Genomic DNA, 24,816 nt, shown 5'->3' with positions numbered 1-24,816 from the left:
ATGGTGCTATCTGCATATCTGAGGTTATTATTATTTCTCCTGGCAACCTAGATTCCAGCTTATGCTTCTTCCAGCCCAGTGTTTCTCAGGATATACTCTGCATATAAATAAATAAGCAGGGTGACAATATACAGCCTTGACGTACTCCTTGTCCTATTTGGAACCAGTCTGTTGTTCCATGTCCAGTTCCAACTGTTGCTTCCTGACCTGCATATAGATTTCTCAAGAGGCAAGTCAGGTGGTCTGGTATTCCCATCTTTTTCAGAATTTTCCACAGTTTATTGCGATCCACACAGTTCAAAGACTTTGGCATAGTCAGTAAAGCAGAAATAGATGTTTTTTTGGAACTTTCTTGCTTTTTCCATGAACCAGCGGATGTTGGCAATTTGATCTCTGGTTCCTCTGCCTTTTCTAAAACCAGCTTGAACATCTGGAAGTTCACGGTTCACGTATTGCTGAAGCCTGGCTTGGAGAATTTTAAGCATTACTTTATAGCCTGAGAGATGAGTGCAATTGTGCAGTGGTTTGAGCATTCTTTAACATTGCGTTTCTTAGGGATTGGTGTGAAAACTGACCCTTTCCAGTCCTGTGGCCACTGCTGAGTCTTCCAAATTTGCTGGCATATTGAGTGCAGCACTTTCACAGCATCATCTTTCAGGATTTGAAATAGCTCAACTGGGATTCCATCACCTCCACTAGCTTTATTCATAGTCATGATTCCTAAGTCCCACTAGACTTCACATTCCAGGATGTCTAGCTCTAGGTGAGTGATCACACCATTGTGATTATCTGTGTTGTGAATATCTTTTCTGTATAGTTCTTCTATGTATTCTTTCCACCTCATCTTAATATCTTCTGCTTCTGTTAAATCCATACCATTAATGTCCTTTATTGAGCCCATCTTTGCATGAAATGTTCCCTTCATATCTTTAATTTTCTTGAAGAGATCTCTAGTCTTTCCTATTCTGTTGTTTTCCTCTATTTCTTTGCACTAATCACTGAGGATGGCTTTCTTATCTCTCCTTGCTATATTTTGGAACTCTGCATTCAAATGGTTATTATCTTTCCTTTTCTCCATGCTTTTTGCTTCTCTTCTTTTCTCAGTCATTTGTAAGGACTCCTCAGACAGCCATTTTACTTTTTAGCATTTCTTTTTCTTGGTGATGGTCTTGATTCCTGTCTCCTGTACAATGTCACAAACCTCTGTCCATAGTTCATCAGGCACTCTGTCTATCAGATCTAGTCCCTTAAATCTATATCTCACTTCCACTGTATAATCTTAAGGGACTTGATTTAGGTCATACCTGAATGGTTTAGTGGTTTTCCCTATTTTCTTTAATTTAAGTCTGAATCTGGCAATAAGGAGTTCATGATCTGAGCCACAGTCAGCTCCCTGTCTTGTTTTTGCTTACTGTATATAGCTTCTCCATCTTTGGCTGCAAAGAATATAATCAATCTGATTTCAGTGTTGACCATCTGGTGATGGCCATGTGTAGAGTCTTCTCTTGTGCGTAGGAAGAGGTTGTTTGCTATGACCAGTGCATTCTCTTGGCAGAACTCTGTTAGCCTTTGCCCTGCTTCATTCTGTACTTGGTACCAAGAAGATACCAAGGCCAAATCTGTGTGTTACTTCAGGTGTTTCTTGACTTCCTACTTTTGCATTCCAGTCCCCTATAATGAAAAGGATATCTTCTTGGGTGTTAGTTCTAAAAGGTCTTGTAAGTCTTCATAGAACCATTCAACTTCTGCTTCTTCAGCATTATTGATCGGGGCATAGCCTTGGATTAGTGTGTTATTGTATGGTTTGCCTTGGAAACAAACAGAGATCATTCTGTAGTTTTTGAAACTGCATCCAAGTACTGCATTTCAGACTCTTTGGTTGACCATGATGGCTACTGCATTTCTTCTGAGGGATTCCTGTCCACAGTAGTAGATATAATGGTCATCTGAGTTAAATTCATCTGTTCCAGTCCATTTTAGTTATCTGATTCCTAAAATGTCGTCATTCACTCTTGCCATCTCCTGATTGATCACTTCCAATTTGCCTTGATTCATGGACCTAACATTCCAGGTTCCTATGCAATGTTTCTCTTTACAGCATCAGACCTTGCTTCCATTACTCGTCACATCCACAACTGGGTGTTGTTTTTTCTTTGTCTCCATCTTTTCATTCTTTCTGGAGTTATTTCTCCACTGATCTCCAGTAGCATTTTGGGCACCTGCCAACCAGGGGAGTTCATCTTTCAGTGTCCTACCTTTTTGCCTTTTCATACTATACATGGGGTTCTCAAGGCAGGAATACTGAAGTGGTTCACCAATTCCCTTCTCCAGTGGACCACATTTTGTCAGAACTCTCCACCATGACTGGTCCGTCTTGGGTGGCCCTACATGGCATAGCTCATAGTTTCATTGAGTTAGATAAGGCTGTGGTCCATGTGATTAGATTGGTTTATTTTTCTGTGATTGTGGTTTTCAGTCTGTCTGTCCTCTGATGAAGAAGGATAAGAGGCTTATGAAAGCTTCCTGATGGGATAGACTGACTGAGGGGGATACTGGGTCTTGTACTGATGGGCGGGGCTATGTTCAGTACATCTTTATTCCAGTTTTCTGTTGATGGGTGAAGCTGAGTTCCCTCCCTGCTATTTACCTGAGGCCAAACTATGTTGCAGGTAATGAAGATAATAATGACCTCCCTCAAAAGATCCCCAAAGATCTCATAGCCATACTGACTTTTAAAATCTAGGAGATTCTTATGAAATATTTTAAACAGGTTAGGTGTTATATTAATAATTCAGATTCATTCATTTTCAAGTAAATACTGTCTTCCACATTCTAGAATAAGTGTTAGTTTCTAGAAATAAAAAGATGCAAACCAGGTGTTATTCCCCCGAGTACTATCAACCAGTCTTTATGGATAAGAACTGTTGAGAGATTGAACCTGGAAAATGTCATTCAGGTCAACTCCAAGGTCAAGTTGCCCACATATATATTTACTAAAATTTTTTAAATTTTTTTATTCTTTTAAAGAAGACATCTCACAGGAGACAGGGTGCTCAGGGCTGGTGCACTGGGATAACCCTGAGGGATGGGACAGGGAGGGAGGTGGGAGGGGGGTTCAGGATGGCAGGATACATGTACACCCATGGCTGATTCATGTCAATGTATGGCAAAAACCACTACAATATTGAAAAGTAATTAGCCTCCAATTAAAATAAATTAATTAATTTAATAAAAAAAATAAAGACATCTGAATGCAATGCCATTCAAAGGTAGATTTACCTTTCTTATTTTTTTGGCCATGCTGTGTGGCTGATATTAGTTCTCTGATCAGACATTGAGCCAGGCCCTTGGCAGTGAGAGCACAGTCGTAACCACTGGATCGTCAGGGGATTCTCTGGAGTTTCTTTCACTATGTTCTTCCACAAGTTCAGGTTGGCTAATTTGGAATACCTAAAGTGGTGTTTTATAGATTGAATATTAAGAAATTATTCATCTGTCTCTCTACTTTCCTTGGTCATTGTTTTGCACCAGTGCTTCCTGTTTAACTTAGGATGGTTAAAAAGGTTTTTAAAAAATCAAGTATATCTTTTAGTCAGGAAAATATATATAATGACTATCTCAAATATTATTTGATAACTGATATGAATTCATGGAGGAAGACAACTCAGGGGTTGTGGCTGTTTCTGATGCTTCCAGTTTCCATTCCGTGGCAAGTAAGTAATGGTTAAAACTTACTTCCAGGCAACTGATGAGTTCTTTATTGCCACACCCCATTAATGAATGGAAATTGAAGACTACTACAGAGGAAGAGAGGCAGACAGAGAGTATTGTCAGACTCAGCTTTAAAGTCAAAATTCTAGCTCCAACAATCAAGTTAGCTTATAATTTAAAGAGTCTGGTTAAATAATTACAAGAGAAATGTTTCAGCTTACAAAATCTAGACAGAATGATATCTCTTCTTGCTACAGTAATTATAACTGCTATTTAAGGGTTTCTCAAATATATGTCTCCAGATAATTACTTGCAGATACTGCCAAATTCAGAATATAACTGAATTTTGCTTTCTTAAATGGAGTAAAGATGGCTTTTTGGTTTGCTTCTCACTTTTATTTTCACAAGGTCCTCAAAATTATGTTCTTCATGGAGATAATGGTTTTTCTAGCTGAATCTTCTGTGGATAAAAGATGTTTTTTCTGCTTTCACTTAGCAAGGTCCATCCTTAGGAATTATATGACACAGTTTAACCAAATACACTATAGATTATGACAAAAATATTCTTGCCTTTTAACCAATCTGCGTAATTCTTTGAATCCTTTTCATTTTTCCATTATTAGAGATAAGTGCCTTTGTAACTACCTTTTCAGAAAAGGTAATGAACACCTGTGCCTGTTCTGAATTGTGAAAAAACTTATTTTCCTCATGAAACGTGAAAAGCATAGTGGAATTCTGTTACAACAATAAGGATGAATAGTTTAGATCAATCTTTTTTTTTAGTGGTCAGTACAGGTCAGTAGCCACCCCCTCCCCAAATGCTTAGTTTTACAGATTCAAGCATTTCCAAAAGATAAAATTTTTCTCTTTCCAAGGAAAATATATTATGTAGGGTATTCACTTGCTAGACAAGTTATTATGAACTGTAATTAGGAGTCTGTAAAAACAAAGTAGCTGTAACACCTGTAACAACAAAGTAGCTCTCAAAAGTTTTTAAATTATTAAGCTTTTGTCACAGAAACTGAAAATTTTTCATTTTTCAAGATCTAAACTAGCCAGCTATTTGTCTAATTTGGGAGAAAGAATCCCACACTTGAATTTATGTAATTGCCAGCAAAACACTTGTTATCCTTGGAAAGTATATTATCTGCAACAGTATGTAGAATTATGTGCAGTTGTATTTTCAAGGAAAGAGTTTTTTTAAAGTTCGTTCAAAATACTAATTTCAGAGTAATGAATGTTTCCTGAACTAAATTAGCCATTCCAAGAGGTTGGAGAACAAACAAGTGGAATGAAGAAATGGACAGTATATTCTGCTAAAGAACTTGTCCTTCAAGGAAGGAAAGTAGATGTTCTTTAGTCTGTAACTCAACTAGCCATAGCTGATGAATATTACCCATATACTGAGATGGAAAAATAGGTGTCCAGTCAGTCACTCATGCCCGACTCTTCGTGACCCCATGGACTGCACAGCACACCAGGCTTCCCTGTCCTTCACTGTCTCATGGGTTTGCTCACACTCATGTCCACTGAGTCGAGAATGCCATCTAACCATCTCATCCTCTGTCATCCCCCTATCCTCCTGTCTTCAATTTTTCCCAGAATCATGGTCTTTTCTAATGAGTTGGCTCTTGGCATCAGGTGGCCAAAGTTTGGTAGCTTCAGTTTCAGCATCAGTGCTCCCAGTGAGTATTCAGGTTGATTTCCTTTAATATTGACCAATTTGGTCTCCTTGCTGTCCAAGGGACTCTCAAGAGTCTTCTCCAGCACCACAGTTTGAAAGCATCAATTCTTTGGCACTCAGCTTTATTTATGGTCCAACTCTCACATCTGTACATGACTACTGGAAAAACCATAGCTTTGACTATATAAAGCTTTGTCAGCAAAGTGATGTCTCTGCTTTTTAATACACTAAGTTTGTCATAGCTTTCCTTTGACAAAGAATAAAAGCAAGTATCTTTTAATTGCATGGCTACAGTCATTGTTTCCCCATCTATTTGCCATGTAGTGATGGGACTGAATGCCATGATGTTAGTTTTTTGAATGTTGAGTTTGAGGCCAGATTTTTCCCTCTCCTCTTTCACCTTCATCAAGAGGCTCTTTTGTTCCTCTTCAATTTCTGTCATTAGAGTGGTGCCATCTCAACATCTGAAGTTATAGATATTTCTTTTTTATATAAATTTATTTATTTTAATTGGAGGCTACTTACATTACAATATTGTATTGGTTTTGCCATACATCAACATGAATCCGCCACGGGTTTACACGTGTTCCCCATCCTGAACCTCCCTCCCACCTGCCTCCCCATACCATCCCTCTGGTTCATCCCAGTGCACCAGCCTGTATCATGCATCGAACCTGGACTGGCAATTTCTCCCGTCAATCTTTATTCCAGCTTGAATTTCATCTAGCATGGCATTTCATGTGATGTACTCTGCATATAAGTTAAATAAGCAGGGCAACAATATACAACCTTGAAGTACTACTTTCCCAGTTTTGAACAAGTTCATTGTTCCATGTCTGGTTCTAACTGTTGCTTCTTGACCTATATACAGGATTCTCAGGAGACAGGTAAGGTGGTCTGGTATTCCCTTCTCTTTGAGAAAAAGTAATAGATGAGCTCAAAATACAGTCATCAAATTAAAATCTTTCTGTACTACATATAAAAAAAAAATCACCACTTCATTGCTGAGAAGTGTGTGTGTGTGTGTGTGTGTGTGTGTGTAGTTGCTCAGTCGTGTCAGACTCTATGCAACCCTGTGGACTGTAGCCCACCAGGCTCCTCTGTCCATAGGTTTCTCCAGGTAAGAGTACTGGAGTGGGTGGCCATTTTCTTCTCCAGGGGATCTTCCCGACCTAGGGATCAAACCTGGGTCTCCCGCATCACAGGCAGATGCTTTACCCTCTGAGCCACCAGGGAAGCCTGCTGATAAGACAAAATACTAAAAGATGTAAATAAATTAAGGATACAAAGGTCATTTGATTGGAGGTTTTAATCTTCAGCATACTCATTTAGGGCCTTAAATATTAGGGATACAAGAACTAAAGTTTGAATTTAGTGAGGTTGGTGTTAATTGTACCAAAAGCTTGGAGGGGATAATGATAATGCACAATTATAAAATAATTGTTTTAATGTAGCAATGGTAAGATCATGAGGTGACGCATGCTGTTGTTGAGTAAATGAAAATTATATGCTGCAAAGTATTTGGGAGTTAAAACACAAATGATAGGGATACCGCCTAGTAAAAATATTAATTGAACATTCTTATTGTAAGTAACTCAAAAGATGGACACAAATTTTGATTTATCCATTCTATTAGTGGACCTTAGTGTCAAATTTTAAGTCATTCATTTTTGTAGAGGTGTTTGGGTGGGCATATGCTTTTATTCCTTTTTCTATTTTTTGGAAAAAAATTAGGAATAGAATGGATGGGTTGTATAACAGGGAAATTTTTAAGATATTCCCTTGTTGGTGTGTAGATCTTCCCTTATAGCTCAGTTGGTAAAGAATCTGCCTGCAATGCAGAAGACATATATGTTGACAAGGTATATTTCAACATTGCTAGAGTCTTCTGAGTTCTAGTTCATGCATGAGCACTAAGTCGCTTCAGTCATGTCTGACTCTGTGACTCAATGGACTGTAGCTCACCAGGCTTCTCTGTCCATGGATTCTCCAGGCCAAGAATACTGGAGCCAGTTGCTATATCCTCCTCCAGGGGGTCTTCTTGACCCAGGGATCAAACCTGTGTCTTATGTCTCCTGCTTTGGCAGGCAAGTTCTTTACTGCTAGCACCACCTGGGAAACCCAGGTTCTAGTAGGCTTCTTTTATAGATTCCTTGGAAGTTTCTACATAGAGGATAATGCCTATCTCTCACCTCTTGAGACCAACAGGCAAGTTTGTGAAAGTCCTTCTTTTGGCAATGATGGAAAGGCAAGAGAACAAAAAGCAACTCACCAGCTTGCACCAAGGACCATTTATGTGAGTGAGACTGTCTTGGACTCTCAGTTTTAGTTAATATGTCAGAAAAATGGCTCAGCTTAGCCAAGCCCAAATTCCAACCCATAGAATCCTAAAAAATAATAATAGTCTTTCTTTTAAGCCACAGAATTTTGGGGATTGTATATTTTAAAGTAATTGATAAATAAGTCACAGACCAATTCAAACTACATAAACTATAGATACTTTAGAAACACATGTATACCTGTGGCGGATTCATTTTGATGTTTGACAAAACTAATACAATTATGTAAAGTTTAAAAATAAAATTTAAAAAAAAATAAAAAAAACATATGTATACCATCATTTCTATATTTAAATCAAAATTAATGTATCTTTATATTATAAAATCTGTTCCATTGATTTGACACTAAATAAATATCAGAAATATTATTTCTATTTAAATATCACATTTCCAATATATTTTTAAAAACTCACTATTTTATCCTGTAGCTAAGTGATTTTGTCTCATAGAAATTATTAATGCTTTTCTCATTTACATTTTGTTGCTTAGTTTAGTGGAATCATTCAAGTGCATTGTAAGTTATTTGTTAATTTAAGCAGATTCTCTGTCCTGGTTGAATTTTCAGTCTTGGTTCTGTAAGGGTTAGAATCTGGACCCCTCAAAACCTTAAAGCCTTCAACAAGAATAAAAGCAAAGTACTAGGCTGAGTGCATAGGTAATCACGCTGCTGCTGCTGCTGCTGCTAAGTCGCTTCAGTGATGTCTGACTCTGTGCGACCCCATGGACCGCAGCCTACCAGACTCCTCCATCCATGGGATTTTCCAGGCAAGAGTACTGGAGTGGGGTGCCGTTGCCTTCTCCAGGTAATTGCAGTAGATGCTTTTTATTGCAGAGATCACAGAGAAATTCAGCCAGGGAAGTGAAGTTTGAAACTCACAACTGTTTGAAGGCCAGTTAGCCATGTCTCAGTCCAGCTGTCATTCTGTGTGCGGTATGTCTTATTGACCCACTTCTGCCTTTGGTGCAAGCAGGCAGTTTTCCAGTGGGCTCAATTTTGATGTCAAAGGTTAAATTGATTTGGAATTATCTGTGACCCTCAAATACAAAGTTGTAAAGCCACTTCTGTTAAGGTGAAGAAGATACAATAACTTTGAAATGGCACAGGATTTATAATAACTGATATTAAAAAATTTCTAAAAATCTCAGGCATCTTAAATACCATCTTCATGCCCTAGTTTTGAATCATATTGTAAATATACAATATGTAATATATATCGTGTATAATATAATACAATATATTTATTAGATTTAAAATATATAAAGAGGAAACTAAAGTTATAAAACCATGCCATAGGATAAATTGTTGTAATAAGTCACCTTCATGAGGCTAAAATTTTTAAAAATATGTATTTTACTTGCAAAATTCTTAAGAAACTTTTAGAAAACAAGTTATTGATACAAGTTAGTTGAAGAATTCAAAATACAAAATTAGATATCATCCTTCATTTAGGAAAAGATGAGACTATTTAAAGACCCAGGTGGCTCAGTGGTAAAGAATCTGCCTGCATGCAGGAGATGCACAAGACACTGGTTTAATCCCTGGATTGGGAAGGTCTCCTGGAAAAGGGCATGGCAACCCACTCCAGTATTCTTGCCTGGAGTATCCCATGGACAGAGGAGCCTGGTGGGCTACAGTCCATAGGGTCACAAAGAGTTGGACATGACTGAAGTGACTGAACATACACATGTCATTATCGCAACATGAGAAAGAATTAGTATGTTAAAAAGTTAAAGAAATTTAAAGCTTCTAATATTAAACATTTTGAAGTTGTAAAAAACTGTGAATGTGACAATTAAATTAGCATGTTAACTTATTTAGTAAAATCAATAAAAGATACATTTATAATAAAGTATCAAAAGCAGTGACATAAGTCCATAAGATTCAAGTATCTACTCCAAATATTTGGTAGACTATGACCTCATGCGAAGAGTTGACTCATTGGAAAAGACTCATGCTGGGAGGGATTGGGGGCAAGAGGAGAAGGGGACAACAGAGGATGAGATGGCTGGATGGCATCACCGACTCGATGGTTGTGAGTTTGAGTCAACTCTGGGAGTTGGTGATGGACAGGGAGGCCTGGCGTGCTGTGATTCATGGGGTCGCAAAGAGTCCAACATGATTGAGCAACTGATCTGATCTGATGCTCCTTAATAAATTTGAAAAATTAAAAAATCTTCCAATCACTTTTCTCAAGCCACCAAAGTGCTTAATGAAAATATGCCGACCAGGTGTGGTAGGATTTTGTTGTAAAAAAATTTTTTTAAAAATGTGATGATATAAAATTTGCAAACTTATTTTTAATTCTTAAAAAATGTAAATATCCATTAATTCTGTCACCTGAGTTACATTTCTAATGGTAAAAATTGTGATTCTTAACATTTTGACTGGAGATAATTGGGGATTCCCAAGATCCTTTTAAGTTCTGTGTAAGATAAGTACTATTTTCATAATAATACTTAGTTGTAACTTACCTTTTTAATCTTTTTGTATTCTGTATGTCCCTTCATGAATGTACCGAGTACAGAAAGCTTATTGACATGCTTTCTGATTCCACATTTTATTAACCCTTAAAAGTACTAACACTTGTGAGCTTTAGTGTACTATTAAATTAGAATTTCCATAATTATCTGAAAAGTCTGTTAAACTTTTTCCCAATTATCTCTGTGGATACAGAATTTTTTAATATACCTCAACCAAAACAGCATATTATGACAAATGAGAAACAAGAACAGATATAACAATCCAGATCCTTACAATAAAACATTTAAAAAAAATACCTACTTGGATCTGCTGGTTCTTAGCTTCAATATGTGGGATCTAATTCCCTAATCAGGGATCAAACCTGGGCCCCCTGCATTGGGAGCATGTAGTTTTAGCCATCTCTAAAAGATATCTTTTAAAATTTCAGAAATGTGAAGCAATGGCACTGTCACAGTTTTTTGCTTTGAAATAGCATATTTTTTTTAAATATATGCTGTTTATGTTAAGGTATCTGCCTGCATACGGGAAACCTGCATTCGATCCCTGGGTTGGGAAGATGCCCTGGAGAAGGGAATGGCAACCCACTCCAGTCTTCTTGCCTGGAGAATGCCATGGATAGAGGCTACAGTCCATGGGATCAAAGAGTCAGACACAGCTGAGCAAGTAACACTCTCCCACTTTCACTGTGTTAATGCGTATATCCTTCATAAAGTCTTTTTTGACAAAAATAATATAGACTTTGGTAGATAATTCCAACCGAAATCTGAAGAATAAATGACACTTGTGCTCCTTTAATATGTAGTAAGATTCGCTCTCCTTTAAGTCTTTCATGCTGTAGAAAAATAGAGACAGTGAGCGCAGTAGTGACAACAAACTGCAAGTTTGATTATCTGCTGTGTTGAGTATTTCTTGTACAATATCTGTAAACATTTTACATGACTGACAATTTTTATTGTTAGTGCTTGACATAATGTCACTTAACTTGTCAGAAGTGATCTCCTCTACAACAGACATTTGTAATGAAGGTACGAACAAGAACTGTGGTGGTTGTAAAATAGAGGTTTGACCTTAAGTTACTTTGCTGAGCTTTCGATGATTCAATTTCAATAGTAGAAGTTGAAAGATTTTACAGGTTTTAAGGCATAAAACATTTAGCTGTATGCACAGGAATCCACTCAACAATGAGTAGTTCTGAAAAATATTCAGAAGCGCAGCAATGCCTATTATATATTTTTTAAGTGTGAAGAGAAGTTATTTTTAGAAACAGTAAACTATAAGACACAAAATGTGTTCGAAAAAAAAAAATCCAATTTAAGGAAAGTTAAGCTAGCAAGAGCCAAATTATTTGTAGGTTGTTGAAAAATGGACCTGCTGTGCTCAATTATAACCTCAACATAAACATAAGTACTTTTTTGAACAACAATAAAGAGTTTTAAATTCTACCTTGTCTTTTGCTTTTGAAATTAACTCATTCATGTTGCATGTTTATTGAAACTCTTTCAGGTGAACATCTGAGTTCAGTAACTGCAAATCTAACTCTTATGGCAAAATAGCAGGAGACAAGGATAAATGGTAGAAATAAACAATCACCTTTCAAAACCTTCTGAGAAGAAATGCATAGATCATACATCTGCCGCTAATCCTCAATCCCTTCTTTGTTACAAACTGCAAACACAGCTTCCTCTTGAGAAGTATTAGGCCTTAGTAAAAAAAAAAAAAAAAAAAAAAGTCGCATATTTTTCCCCTGAAGATATCCAAAATACTATAGTCCTATGAACAACTTTTGATGTTGTAATCAAAATGACCTATCTTACATGTGAATATTATCTTTTATTCCATTTTCAAATTAAACCATCATATGACACTTGCACACCCTACACTTATAACTTAAGATTTAAATATTGCTATATTTAATTCATCCTACTGCACTCCAGAAACAATATTTTTGGTTGAAAATAAATGGATGACTTTGTGCCTTAAATAATTATTTGAAAAGCAATTGCAGGTGCTTGATGCCACGATACAGACATAAACCAGTCTTTTGAATACTTGGGAGGTAATTTTATTTAATTAAAACTAGAAAACCAATTGGTCTATAAGCCTTTACCTTATTCTTAGCCTCAAGAATCAACACCCAAATGCAAGATTGATTTTAATTTTTGTTTTTATTTTGTTGTGCTAGGTCATAGTTCAGGCATATGGGACCTTGAGCCATTGCAGCATGTGGGACCTTTTTGTTGTGGCCTGAAACTCTTAGTTGCAGCATATGGGATCTAGTTCCTTGACCTGGAGTTAACCCTGGTCCCCTGCATTGGAAACATGGGGTCTTAGGCACTGGACCACCACAGAAGTCCTGCAAGAATTATTTTAAAAGAAATACTATTTTCTAATAGTGTGAGAAACTGCAAGCATAAGGAAAATACATTGTGATTAATTGATGGAAATTTTTTTAAAAGTAAATATAAACTTTTTTTTTGCCATGATCTTGGTTTTTTATTTTTATTTTTTTAAATTTTATTTTATTTTTAAACTTTACAAAATTGTATTAGTTTTGCCAAATATCAAAATGAATCCGCCACAGGTATACATGTGTTCCCCATCCTGAACCCTCCTTCCTCCCCATACCATCCCTCTGGGTCGAATATATAAAACATTTAGCAAGATGATAATTTTTTTCAATTCATCTATTCCTTGAATTCATGTAAATAATACCTCCCAATAAAAGCAGAGAAAATCCACAACAGCACTTGTTTTTAACAAAAAATAATAATCATGTATGTCACATAAATTCAAGAAATGTAACATCGGTATGTCAGTGACGGACTAGACTAAATCTAGTTACCAAGGTCCAGAGTAGTGTTCTTAAGAAATGTTCTAATTTTGAAAGAGATAAGTAAAAGATTATTATTATATTCTTGCAACCCCAACAAAACTCTTTAGGCTAAAAGAGGCCAAGAAAACATGGGCATCAATTTTTCTTGAGAGTTTGTTCAAAATTATGGATCAAGTTTCTGGAAAGTTTCAGCTTGTGGCATAGAGCTATTAATAATTTGAATTCAGCCCTCCACTCCACAACACTTTCCCAAGGGCATCCTTTGTCTCTTTTGGGAAGAAGATTGCTTCCCTACCCACTACAAGTGCTAAAACATACAAAGTACACTTTAGAGTAAAACTATCTGACCTATCCATATTAGAATCAGTAAATAATTTTAGATTAAAGCATTTCATAGGTAAAAAATCAATATAATAAAAATTTGAATCAACTGTATAATATCTGTATTTTAAATATGCTGTACTTGAAACATAGCCTATATACATAAAAGTTAACATAAAATAGCATGAATTATTGAAGAAATCTGTTATTACAGTGGGAGATTTAAATGGAATTTTCATTACTTGACAGATAAAACAGATAATAACTAGCAAAATAGTATTGAACAGCACAGTAACATATGATATAGAAAACCTGTAAAGAATTCCACTTTCAATAATTGTTCCTTATTTGCAAGCACATATGGAACATATGCATGTAGGAGTTATGATGCAAATCTCAGCAATTTCATTGACAATTTATTATGCATATTGTATTCTTTAGCTACAATGTAATTAAATTGGAAGTTAGTTTTCAAATAATGAATTAAAAGCCAATATATTTGTAACTTAAAAATACTTAATTGAATTATATAATCTTGAATCATTAAATAATTTATCAGATATGAATTATAAATTTATATTTAAAGCATTTTAAATCAAGCATACATGAAGGACTAATCAAAATTTATCATATATCATACAAGTACAGTTTCAGTTTCACATTCATAGTACTAAAAGGCACTTGAAAAGCAGGTAAAAAATATTTTGATCTGGCAGCAGTTTCTAACACATACAAAAAATGTTAAGTGACTAAAGATTAAGCTTGAAGTAAATTGAAGGAAGTCTTTAGCAAATATAAAGCAGAAATAACTGAAATATGGAAAGAGGAAAGAAAAGATTTGTTCTTTGAAAACTATCAAAATAGTTTTTGATTAAAAAAAAACATACTATTACAATCAGGCAAACAAGCAAAAAAGATCTTTGGTTAATTAGGAATGAAGAGAACTGATCTCATAAATCATATCTTCAACACATTAATTTAGGAGACCCTGAAAACATTTCCATTTAAAATCAAGAAGCTGACAAGATGATTTTTACCACTAAATTTATTATCATTGTTTTGAAAGTCATAGTGATATAATAAGAAAAGGAAAATATAAAAATATTAAGAAGATGGAAGTAAAATGTGCATTATTTGCACACCATGTGATTATATAGGAAAAAAATACACTTAAAAGCTAAAATTAATCAGTGTACAAAAGATCTCAATGTATGGAGTCTATTGCATTTCTATACAATAGAATTATTAGTTCTCAAATATTAGAGTTGTAATTTTAAAATGTCACATTTTACTATTGCAAAAAATCTATATGCAAAAGATCTATATTGTAAAAGATATATCTATATCCCAGGCCCCTCTGACTATGGGATTCTCTAGACAAGAATACTGGAGTGTGTTGCCATTCTGTTCTTCCCAAATACATAGTATATAGAATTACACAACAGAATTATAAAAAGTTACACAATAGGCATTTACTTAACTGTAAATCTTATTAAGTCTATAATTATTATAACCATAATTTGCCAGTAAATCACTTGTAATAAGAGCATCAGACTCAAATTTAACAGGTGAGCTGTTATAACTTTTCAAGGAACATGTATATCACCGCATAAACAATTACGATTTTGTAGACATAAAATATCAATACATAAAATCTCATGTCCTGCTATAACTAAAACACAAATTAATAAAATGTTATGTGAATTATGTTTCAAAAAGTGAAAAAAAAATCCCCAAACTATAAGAACCTGAATTCTCTCTGTTGGAAACAAGGGGAAAGACATCTCCTCTGTTTACTATGAACTTCCCCAGAGGCTCAGTGGTAAAAGAAATCACTTCTAATGCAGAAGATAAAAGAGATGCAGGTTGATCCTGGGTGGAGAATATCCCGTGGAGTAGGAAATGGCAACCCTCTCCAGTATTATTGCCTGTAATAATCTATGAACATAGGAGCATGGCCGGCTACAGTCCATGGGTTGCAAAGAGTTGGATATATGAGCATTCATGCATGCACATGTCCTTTTACTTACAGCATTTATTAAGAAAATTAATTGTATCTTTTTGTTCTGTTCATTGGAAATGTGTGTATATCTCAAGGATCTGAAAGTCATCACTTTGAAATGTAGTCATCAAGGAAACAGTGCTCCTATCTCCCTCTTTCTCTAGAAAGGTAAGAGCCAAAATTTGTTGGCATCTAGCTCCAAGATGCCAGAGAAGGCAATGGCACCCCACTCCAGTACTCTTGCCTGGAAAATCCCGTGGACGGAGGAGCCTGATGGGCTGCAGTCCATGGGGTCGCTAAGAGTCGGACACGACTGAGCAACTTCACTTTCACTTTTCACTTTCATGCACTGGAGAAGGAAATGGCAACCCACTCCAGTGTTCTTGCCTGGAGAATCCCAGGGACGGGGGAGTCTGGTGGGCTGCCGTCTATGGGGTCGCACAGAGTCGGACACGACTGAAGCGACTCAGCAGCAGCAGCAAGAGCTCCAAGATGCAAACATCCCTCCTTCCTAAGGGTGCATGCATGCATGCATGCTAAGTCGCTTCAGTTATGTCTGACTCTGTGTGACCCCATGGAGAGCAGCCCACCAGGCTCCTCCGTCCACAGCATTCTCTAGGCAAGAATACTGGAGTGGGTCGCCATTTCCTTCTCCATCCCTAAGGATATGAGAAGCTTATTTTTTATTTGAATAAATACAATTAGCTAACACAGAAGTGAAGTGGAGTCTCTCAATTGTGTTCGACTCTTTGCGCCCCTGTGGACTGTAGCCTACCAGGCTTCTCCGTCCATGGGATTCTCCAGGCAAGAATACTGGAGTGGGTTACCATTTCCTTCTCCAGGGGATCTTCCCGACCCAGGGATCAAACCTAGGTCTCCCGCATTGGAGGCAGATGCTTTAACCTCTGAGCCACCAGGGAAGTCCAGCTAACACAGAAAACCACTCCAAAAACCAAGTGAATTTAGGATTGTCTATGTCTGACAAATAGATCGTGTGGTCAAGTCCTATTATTTGAGGACTAGGTACTGTTTATCTTGAGAACATGTGTGAGGTGTGTTATATTTGCTTGCCTACATAAAGAAGGTGAGATTTCTTTCAGTCTTTGCAGTCCCTTTAGTAGATTATTTGTGATGCAGTCCACATTGTGGTTTAATGCTTATTCATTAATAAAATTATTTTCTTTCACATCTCTACTTGAGTGGAGAGGTTTTCTGGTTTGGAGGGAGACTGTAATTATGTTTCCCCAACAATTCTGATGATGAAGACTGTCTGGCAGCTATTGATCAAGGCTAGTGAAAGATCTATGGCCACACCAGTCAGTTCAGAGACCTTCCCTCCATTATAAGTTCCCCTTCTGGCTCTCCACTCTGTTGGAATACTAGCTGTAGTAACCACCCTTTCCAAATTCAAGATTTTATTATTGAATAAGCTTGGGTAATTTGGCCCTAAAATCCCATCAGAAACACCACATAGTTGGAAAATATGAGAAGCTAGTAATGGTACCTTCAGGTATTACTCTTAAAAAGCCAATATATGTCTGTCATATTTAAAATGAGTATATGGCAATTCAGTCTTGCACTAGCCAAGGGATTTTTTTTTTAATTTTGATGAATTAATATATTGTATTACTTTGGCAGTCCTCATCTCAAGCAAATATATTACTGGCATTTATAGGATGGTTATCATTCTAAGAAAAATGATTTGGGATAAACAGGAGAAAAGATTGAGGAAAATAGAAGAAGAAATATAAGAATTAATGGTGCTGTCCCTTTCACAGAACCTTCCTCCTCTTTTCTTTGCTGTCTCTGCTTCTCCTGCATTTCTTTACCCCTCCCTGCTTCAGTCTGACTCCTGGGGAAGGGGAGGTGATGGTCTTTTAGTTGGTGGTTGCCTTCACTTGTGTATTTTCATGTGAAAAGTGTGGAGGACACAGCTTTAGTTCCTAATTATTTATGTGCCCTGTGTGAGGACACAGGTTTCTGTTCCTGGGGGCTTAGCCCAAAGTTCATACATTAGACCACCTTCCACCTTCTAGAGTCTCTTCTTATCCACATACCATGGAGCTAGGAAAAGAGATCTAATCAGGGACTAAGGATAACTTGGATAACTGTGGCCCCTATGAAGGCAACAGGATGGAGAGTTGCTACTCTCCATATCTGTAAAAAAAATCAATCAAACAAGGCATTCATCTGATAAATGTAAACACAGAAAGAGAGAAAAAAGTGCTGTATAATTTAATTTTGTTGTTGTTTTGTTGCAGTGCTAGGAAAACCAGCTCTCTTTGGATCCCCAGCAAAACTATTGCCCTGAGAAGCTACCCAGGCCTAAAGGTACCTCTGTTTCTATCTATGTGAATTAAAGTTAATTGAGCCTAATATGAAATATTGACATAATATCTGGTTTAACATTGTTGAGAATTAATAATATAATGTATGCAAATCTCCTGATATATTTTTGGCACTTAACAGGCATTCATTTAATGATAGATCTTATTAAGGTTATAATTATCATAATCATAATTTGCCAATGAATCACTTATAATAAGAGCATCAGACTCAACATTTAATAAGTGAGCTGCTTTAATCTTTTAAGGAGCATATACATCACTGACATAAACAATTAAGTTATCTTTTATTGTGGAAATAAAACACTAATAAATCAAGTCTAATATCCAGCTAAAATGAAAATATACCACAATGATTTTTTTTAATTTCAAAGATGCTAGTGGGACCCGATAATTTACTGAGATATTAATTTGTGTTGTATTCTCCTTTGTACTCTCCATACCCCGTTGAAGTGGGTAGAGACACTGTGAGTTTTCTTGCCCCTTCTTTTGTGTTGCAGGCTAAATAAGAGAAGCATGGATACAACTGTGTTCCTGATTTTGGGGTTCTAGATACTTAATGTTCCTGAGGGTATTTTCCTGATAGAGAAGAGAAACAGGTGGATGGCTTTTAAACTTGTGAAAAAGGGAGGGAAGCTCCCCTAAGATCCTAATTGATGCTAACATGAAAGATATGCTGTGACTGACGTTCTTGAGATAGCAGGATGAGAGTTCTTAAATATTGAGGGGAGTGTCTGAGTGTGAACCTTAAGGAAATGGGAGCTTGGACTCCATGGCTCCAACTCTTAGAACTGAAAAATCCAAGTCCTTATGATCTGGAAAGTTAGCTTACAGAAATGATGACATAATCAAGAAAAAAATTACACTTTGTTTAGTTTGTAATCACTGCTTAAGACTCCTTGATTCTTCTGTAAAGAGTCTCAATAATGACAGTGATTTTCCTAACAGGCTGTACAGGTTCTGAGCCATGTTTAATCTGACTAAAAAAATATAGATTTATTTGATGTGTTATCTCTTGCATGGGTGTAAAGTTGGGTGTAAAGTTCACATAAAAGAGAGTTTAGTATTTTATTTTTTCTGGCAATCCACTCTTTTTAAAATTTATTTTGCTGAAGTACAGTTACTATTAATGTTGTATTAATTTCTGCTGTACAGAAAAATGACTCATTTACATATATACACATACATATGTTTATTTTTAATTTCCTTTCCTATTATGGCTTAACACAGGATGTTGAATATAGTCCCCTGTGCTATATAGTAGGACCTCATTGTTTATCCATTCTGTATTTAATAGTTCTCATCTGGCAATTCACTCATTTTCTTTAAGCTTTTAATTTTATATTGGAGTATAGTTGATTAGCTGTGTTGTGTTATTTTCAGGTGTGATTCAGCAAAGTGATTCAGTTACACATATACATGTATCTATTCTTTTTCAAATTCTTTTCCCATTCAAGTTATAACATAATATTGAGCAGAGTTCCCTGTGCTATACAGTAGGTCGTCATTGGTCATCCATTTTAAATATAGCAGTGTGTACATGTCAATCCCAAACTCCCTAACTGTTCCTCCTCCCCACCATCCCCCCAGTAGTTTAGTATTTTAATATAACAATCTATCAACTAAAGATATCAAAGTACCAAAATAACCTTAAGTGTTGCATAAAACAAATTTGACATTTCTTCTTACTACTTATATTTTTTGTCTCTCTCAGTTAGACAAATCATGGCACTTCCATCTTAATCCTCCTATTTAACTGTAAATATAAGGAGCCCAACAGCTCAGCCAGGTTCTATGAAGAGCCCTTACTCTGTGCTACATGAGTCACATATTATAGGAAATTGAAGACCTATATTGAAGACCATCTGGGCCTGTGAGTATAACTTTTCCTGGGTCCAAAATGGGAGATAACATGGACTTGTCCTTTGATGCCACTGCCTTCTTTCCTGCAACATCTTTAAAAGCCTACATTTAAAGTATTTGGTTTAAAAATTGATTCCATTGAATTAAACATCAAGGGGGAGAAAGAAGAAAGAAAATAGGTAAAGTATAAAATCCTCAAACTAACCTGAAATATATTCTGCAACAAAGATGTCATGCTGACGGGCTGGTTGATTAGAACAGACATTTTGAGTTCAGTGATCCAGCAGCCCTTAGGAGTCCTGGGAGAGAGCTGCCAATTCTGAGAAATACATTTTTTTTCTGTTTGGCTTTACTGATTAGTTGAAATAGTGTTGCCGAGGCCCAAATTTCAGTCACATTTTTATTGTTGCTCTGCCATTATAACGCTTCTAAGGTGTGTCCCTTCCTAGTCTTATCACCGATGCTTACCTCCTCATAGTGTCATGTGAGGAGGGACCACAGAAGCACCAGATTTCCGCTTTAAGAAAACCCTGGGGCTTCCTGAACAGCTGCTTCTCAAAGCTGTTGATTTGCAGTATAAAAATTGATCCAAATGGTTTGTTCTCCATCTGTCTCGTGGCCTGCTCTTGCTCCTCCAATTAGGAGGTGCTAGTTAGCTCTGCTGGTAGCTCTTCTTTTGCTGTTTTTCTCAATAAGCGGAATTGCATGTTGAAGGTATTGCCTCTGATCAGTCTAGCCCCTCTGCATTTGACCAGGGGAAAACATAATCAACAATAATAACAACATAAATTTCTAATCTATACAATGTACATCATCCTTATTCTCATTTTTGGATATAAGAGTATCTAGAAGCTTTAAAAAAAAATTTCAGTGCACATGTGGATGGAGCATAAAACAGATCCCTGAGTGACCCATGTACAAAAGTAGGCATTACATCTATTCCTGTCAACATACATAATAACTTAAAACAATATTTTAACTAGGTGATCCCTGATCACTCTAGTCAGGAGTATGTCATTTTTCAGATAAACTTCAGCTCTGAAAGAGTTTTCCTGAGAGCCTTACTTCTGTTTTCTACAATTTACATTCATTCCATAGACAGTGAATGTTGAATTGCTGAATGAATTGATTAATAAATAAATTCACCAATAATCTGTGGAAATGGAAGAGTTAGAAAATGGTAAATAGGATGAAAAACTTGTGTAAAGGAAACCATTACACTTTATGCCACCAGAAGTTTCTTTTAAGTAATGAAGGAAATAAAGTAGGGATGGGAAACAAAAATATTTTTTAAATAATCTTGTGGCATAAACTAAATTTTTCATGTAAAATGTATATAACATTTTAAATAGTCATCCTGATATATCATTGATTTTATATTAAGTGGAAGATTTTAGGATATAAGGTGGAAAAACTGCCTGGCAATGTTCACAGTCAACTGTTTGCAATGCTAATTTATTCCAGAAAGTTCAAGCTGAAGAGGATTAATGCTGGTGTCTATATATAACTGCATTTCAAGAAACAGTGACTGTTGTACAGTAGGTACAAAGCTGAGTCAGCATCTTCCAGTTCTGACTGATAATTTTTTTTTTTTTAATCCTGTTTATCTTCTCCCCTTGGAGCAGCTGAGGGATACATACACTTTTTATTAGGTAGAAAAGCAGTAATGGCTTTCTTAGTATCTGAGCTCAGCAGCAAAGAAGTCTGCAATTATAGCAAAAAGAAAAGAAACAAACAAACAAACAAACAAAGCTTGCCCCAGTTTTACTTAGAAGCCTGCAACTCGTGTTCATTTTTTCAATGAAAGAGACAGTGAACTGTATCCTCTATATGCAGTCTCTTGAGAAGGAATGATAAATCTGGCAGATACAATAGGCCAGCAGGAAAGTTAAGAGACCAGGAATTATAAGTAGCTAATTATGAGTATTCACTAGTTGATTTCACAGAATCTTTCTTAAAAGAAGTGTTAGTATAGAATTATATTTCATCTAGCTCAATTTTTGTCCTTATTCATGAAATTTTTTATTCTACAAACTGAGTCACGGATGCACAAAAACAAAGATTAAAAAAAAATACATGTATTTTTCTTCTAACTAGAATTTTTGACCTGTATAATACATAATGTGTCATGGTTATTGTCAAAAGATTGGATTTTAGCACAACTGTATCAGTTGAAGCATGGATAGTAAACAGTGATGGTTTTAATTATTATATAATATTAGAATGAAATCTGACCATTTCCAGTCCTGTGGCCACTGTTGAGTTTTCCAAATTAGCTGGCATATTGAGTGCAGCACTTTCACAGCATCATCTTTTAGGATTTGAAATAGCTCAGCTGGAATTCCATCACCTCCACTAACTTAGTTCATAGCAATGCTTCCTAAGCCCACTTGACTTCACACTCCAGGGTATCTGGCTCTAGGTGAGTGGCCACACTAGCGTGGGTTTCCAGCTCATTAAAACTTTCTATATAGTTCTTCTGTGTATTCTTGCCACCTCTTCTAATATTTTCTGCTTCTGTTAGGTCCATAGAGTTTCTGTCCTTTATTGTACCCATCATTACATGAAATGTTCCCTTGGTATCTCTAATTTTCTTTAAGAGGTCTCTAGTTTTTCCCATTCCATTATTTTCCTCTATTTCTTTGAATTGTTCACTTAAGAAGTCTGTCTTATCTCTCCTTGCTATTTTTTGTAACTCTGCATTTAGATGGATATATCTTTCCTTTTCTCCTTTCCCTTTCACTTCTCTTCTTTTCACAGCTATTTATAAGGCCTCCTCAGACAATCATTTTTGCTTCTTGCAGTTCTTTTTCTTGGGGATGGTTTTGATCACTGCCTCCTCTACAATGTTACAAACTTCTGTCCATAGTTCTCCAGGCACTCTATCAGATCTAATCCCTTAAATCTATTTGTGACTTCCACTGTATAATATTAAGGGATTTGATTTAGGTCATACCTGAATGGTGTAGTAATTTCCCCTACTTTCTTCAACTGAAGCTGAATTTTCCAATAAGGATTTCATGATCCGAGCCACAATCAACTCATCTTGTTTTTGCTCTCTGTATAGAGTTTCTCCATCTTTGGCTGGAAAGAATATAATCAATCTGATTTCAAGATTGACTATTTGGTGATGCCCATGTGTAGAATTGTCTCCTATGTTGTTGGAAGAGGGTGTTTACCAGTGCATTCTCTTGACAAAATTCCATTAGCCTTTGTCCTGCTTCATTTTGTCTTCCAAGGCCAACCTTGCCTGTTACTCCAGGTATCTCTTTTCTGACTACTTTTGCATTCTAGTCCCCTGTGATGAGAAGGACATCTCTTTTTGGTGTTAGTTCTAGAATCTTGTAGGTCTTTATAGAACCATTTGACTTCATCTTCTTCGACATTAGTGGTTGGGGCATCAACTTGGATTACTGTGATATTGACAGTTTGCCTTGGAAACAAACCAAGACCTTTCTGTTGATTTTGAGATTGATCCCAAGTACTGCCTTTCGGACTTGTTCATTGACTATGATAGTTACTTCATTTCTTCTAAGTGATTCTTGACCACAGCAGTAGACATAATTTGTTGTTCACTCACTCAGTTGTTTCTGACTCGTTGTGACCCCATGGACAGCAACATGCAAGGCATCCCTGTCCTTTAGCATCTCCTGGAGCTTGCTCAAACTTATGTCCATTGAGTCGGTGATCCCATCCGACCATCTTGTCCTCTGTCTCCCCCTTCTCCTCTTGCCTTCAATCTTTCCCAGAATCAGGGTCTTTTCTAATGAATTGGCTCTTCACATCAGATGGACAAAGTATTGGAGCTTCAACTTCAGCATCAGTCCTTCCGGTTGAATATTCAGGGTTGATTTTCCTTTAGATTGACTAGTTTGATCTCCTTGCAGTCAAGGGACTCTCAAGAGTCTTCTCTAACACCACCATTTGAAAAGATCAGTTCTTTGGCCCTCAGCTTTCTTTATGGTACAAATCTCACATGGATATGTGGCTATTAGAAAAACCATAGCTTTGACTATACAGACCTTTGTTGGCAAAGTAATGTCTTTGCTTTTTAATATGCTGTCTAGGTTTGTCATTGCTTTTCTTCCAAGGAGCAAGCATCTTTAAATTTCGTGACTGCAGTCACCATCTGCAGTGATTCTGGAGCCTAAGAAAATAAAGTCTGTCACTGTTTCCATAGTTTCCCCATCTATTTGCAATGAAGTGATGGGACAGGATACCATGATCTTGGTTTTTTGAATGTTGAGTTTTAAGCCAGCTTTTTCACTCTCCTCTTTCACCTTCATCTGCATCATCTGAATTAAATTTGCCCTTTCCCATCCATTTTAGTTCACTGATTCCTAAAATGTCGATGTTCACTCTTCCACTTGCTATTTGGTCACTTCCAACTTACCTCGACTTATGCAACTAACATTGCAGGTTCCCATGCAATATTGTTCTTTACAGCATCCATCTTTAGTTTCTCCACCAGACATATCCACAACTGGGTGTCGTTTCTGCTTTGGCTCAGCCTCTTCATTCCTTCTAGATCTATTTCTCCACTTTTCTTCAGTAGCATATTTGACACCTACTATATGTGGGGGCTCATTTCCTATATATATATTTTTTTATATATTATCTTTATAAATTATATATATATATATATCAGTCTCTAAGTAACCTACATAAATGTATGTCTGACAAATAAGATGTTGGAAATATTTACCTTTGTAAAGTATTTAATGCTGCTTTATTTTTAAAGTTAAGGTTAATTGTATTTAATTTAGGGTGTCTATAGTTCATTGTTTGTTTTCATGTTTTAAGGAAAGTGCACCTGTGATTGGTGTAGTGTACTTTCAGATAGTTCAATTCTACTCAGTGTTTCAAAATTAATCATATTGGTAATAAGTATGTAAATAAATTACTAGCACAAAGTCCTCTTGAAATATATATATATATATATATATATATATATATATACACATACATATACTGAATGTGCTTTGCATGTATTCTCACAATAGACATTATAAGCAGGCATATTTTGTGTGGTAAAACAAAAGCAATTTTTCTATGCATATATTTATAAGCTATGAAATTTTCAACTATAATTTAATTATAAATTAATAATATTAGAAATATTTTAGCTGTAAAACAATTTGCAAATTATGATATAAAACATGAGAGGCAGTCCAGGCTATGTAGTTGCTCAAACATGTCAGCAGGAATCTGAGCAACTTCCAGCTTTCTGTTCTTC

At 36.1% G+C, this 24,816-nt stretch overlaps 1 protein-coding gene across 28 annotated transcripts in view; it reads left to right on the top strand.

The window, feature by feature from the left end:
* The window catches only part of LOC129634294 (DBH-like monooxygenase protein 1), a 326,306-nt gene that overhangs the window by 15,785 nt on the left and 285,705 nt on the right, over positions 1-24,816 (top strand). For 22 of the 28 annotated variants that reach the window (XR_008705521.1, XR_008705523.1, XR_008705520.1 and 19 more), the window contains exons 2-3: positions 17,634-17,703; positions 19,432-19,590. The gene's annotated coding sequence lies outside the window, so the exon portion shown is untranslated. The remainder of the gene's footprint in view (positions 1-17,633; positions 17,704-19,431; positions 19,591-24,816) is intronic. The other 6 variants (XM_055556403.1, XM_055556402.1, XM_055556401.1 and 3 more) reach the window with 2 other exon arrangements.

The sequence above is a fragment of the Bubalus kerabau genome, chromosome 19, assembly GCF_029407905.1.
Source record: "Bubalus kerabau isolate K-KA32 ecotype Philippines breed swamp buffalo chromosome 19, PCC_UOA_SB_1v2, whole genome shotgun sequence".
Classification (NCBI taxonomy): domain Eukaryota; kingdom Metazoa; phylum Chordata; class Mammalia; order Artiodactyla; family Bovidae; genus Bubalus; species Bubalus kerabau.
This window is presented reverse-complemented; position numbering and strand designations above follow the sequence as displayed.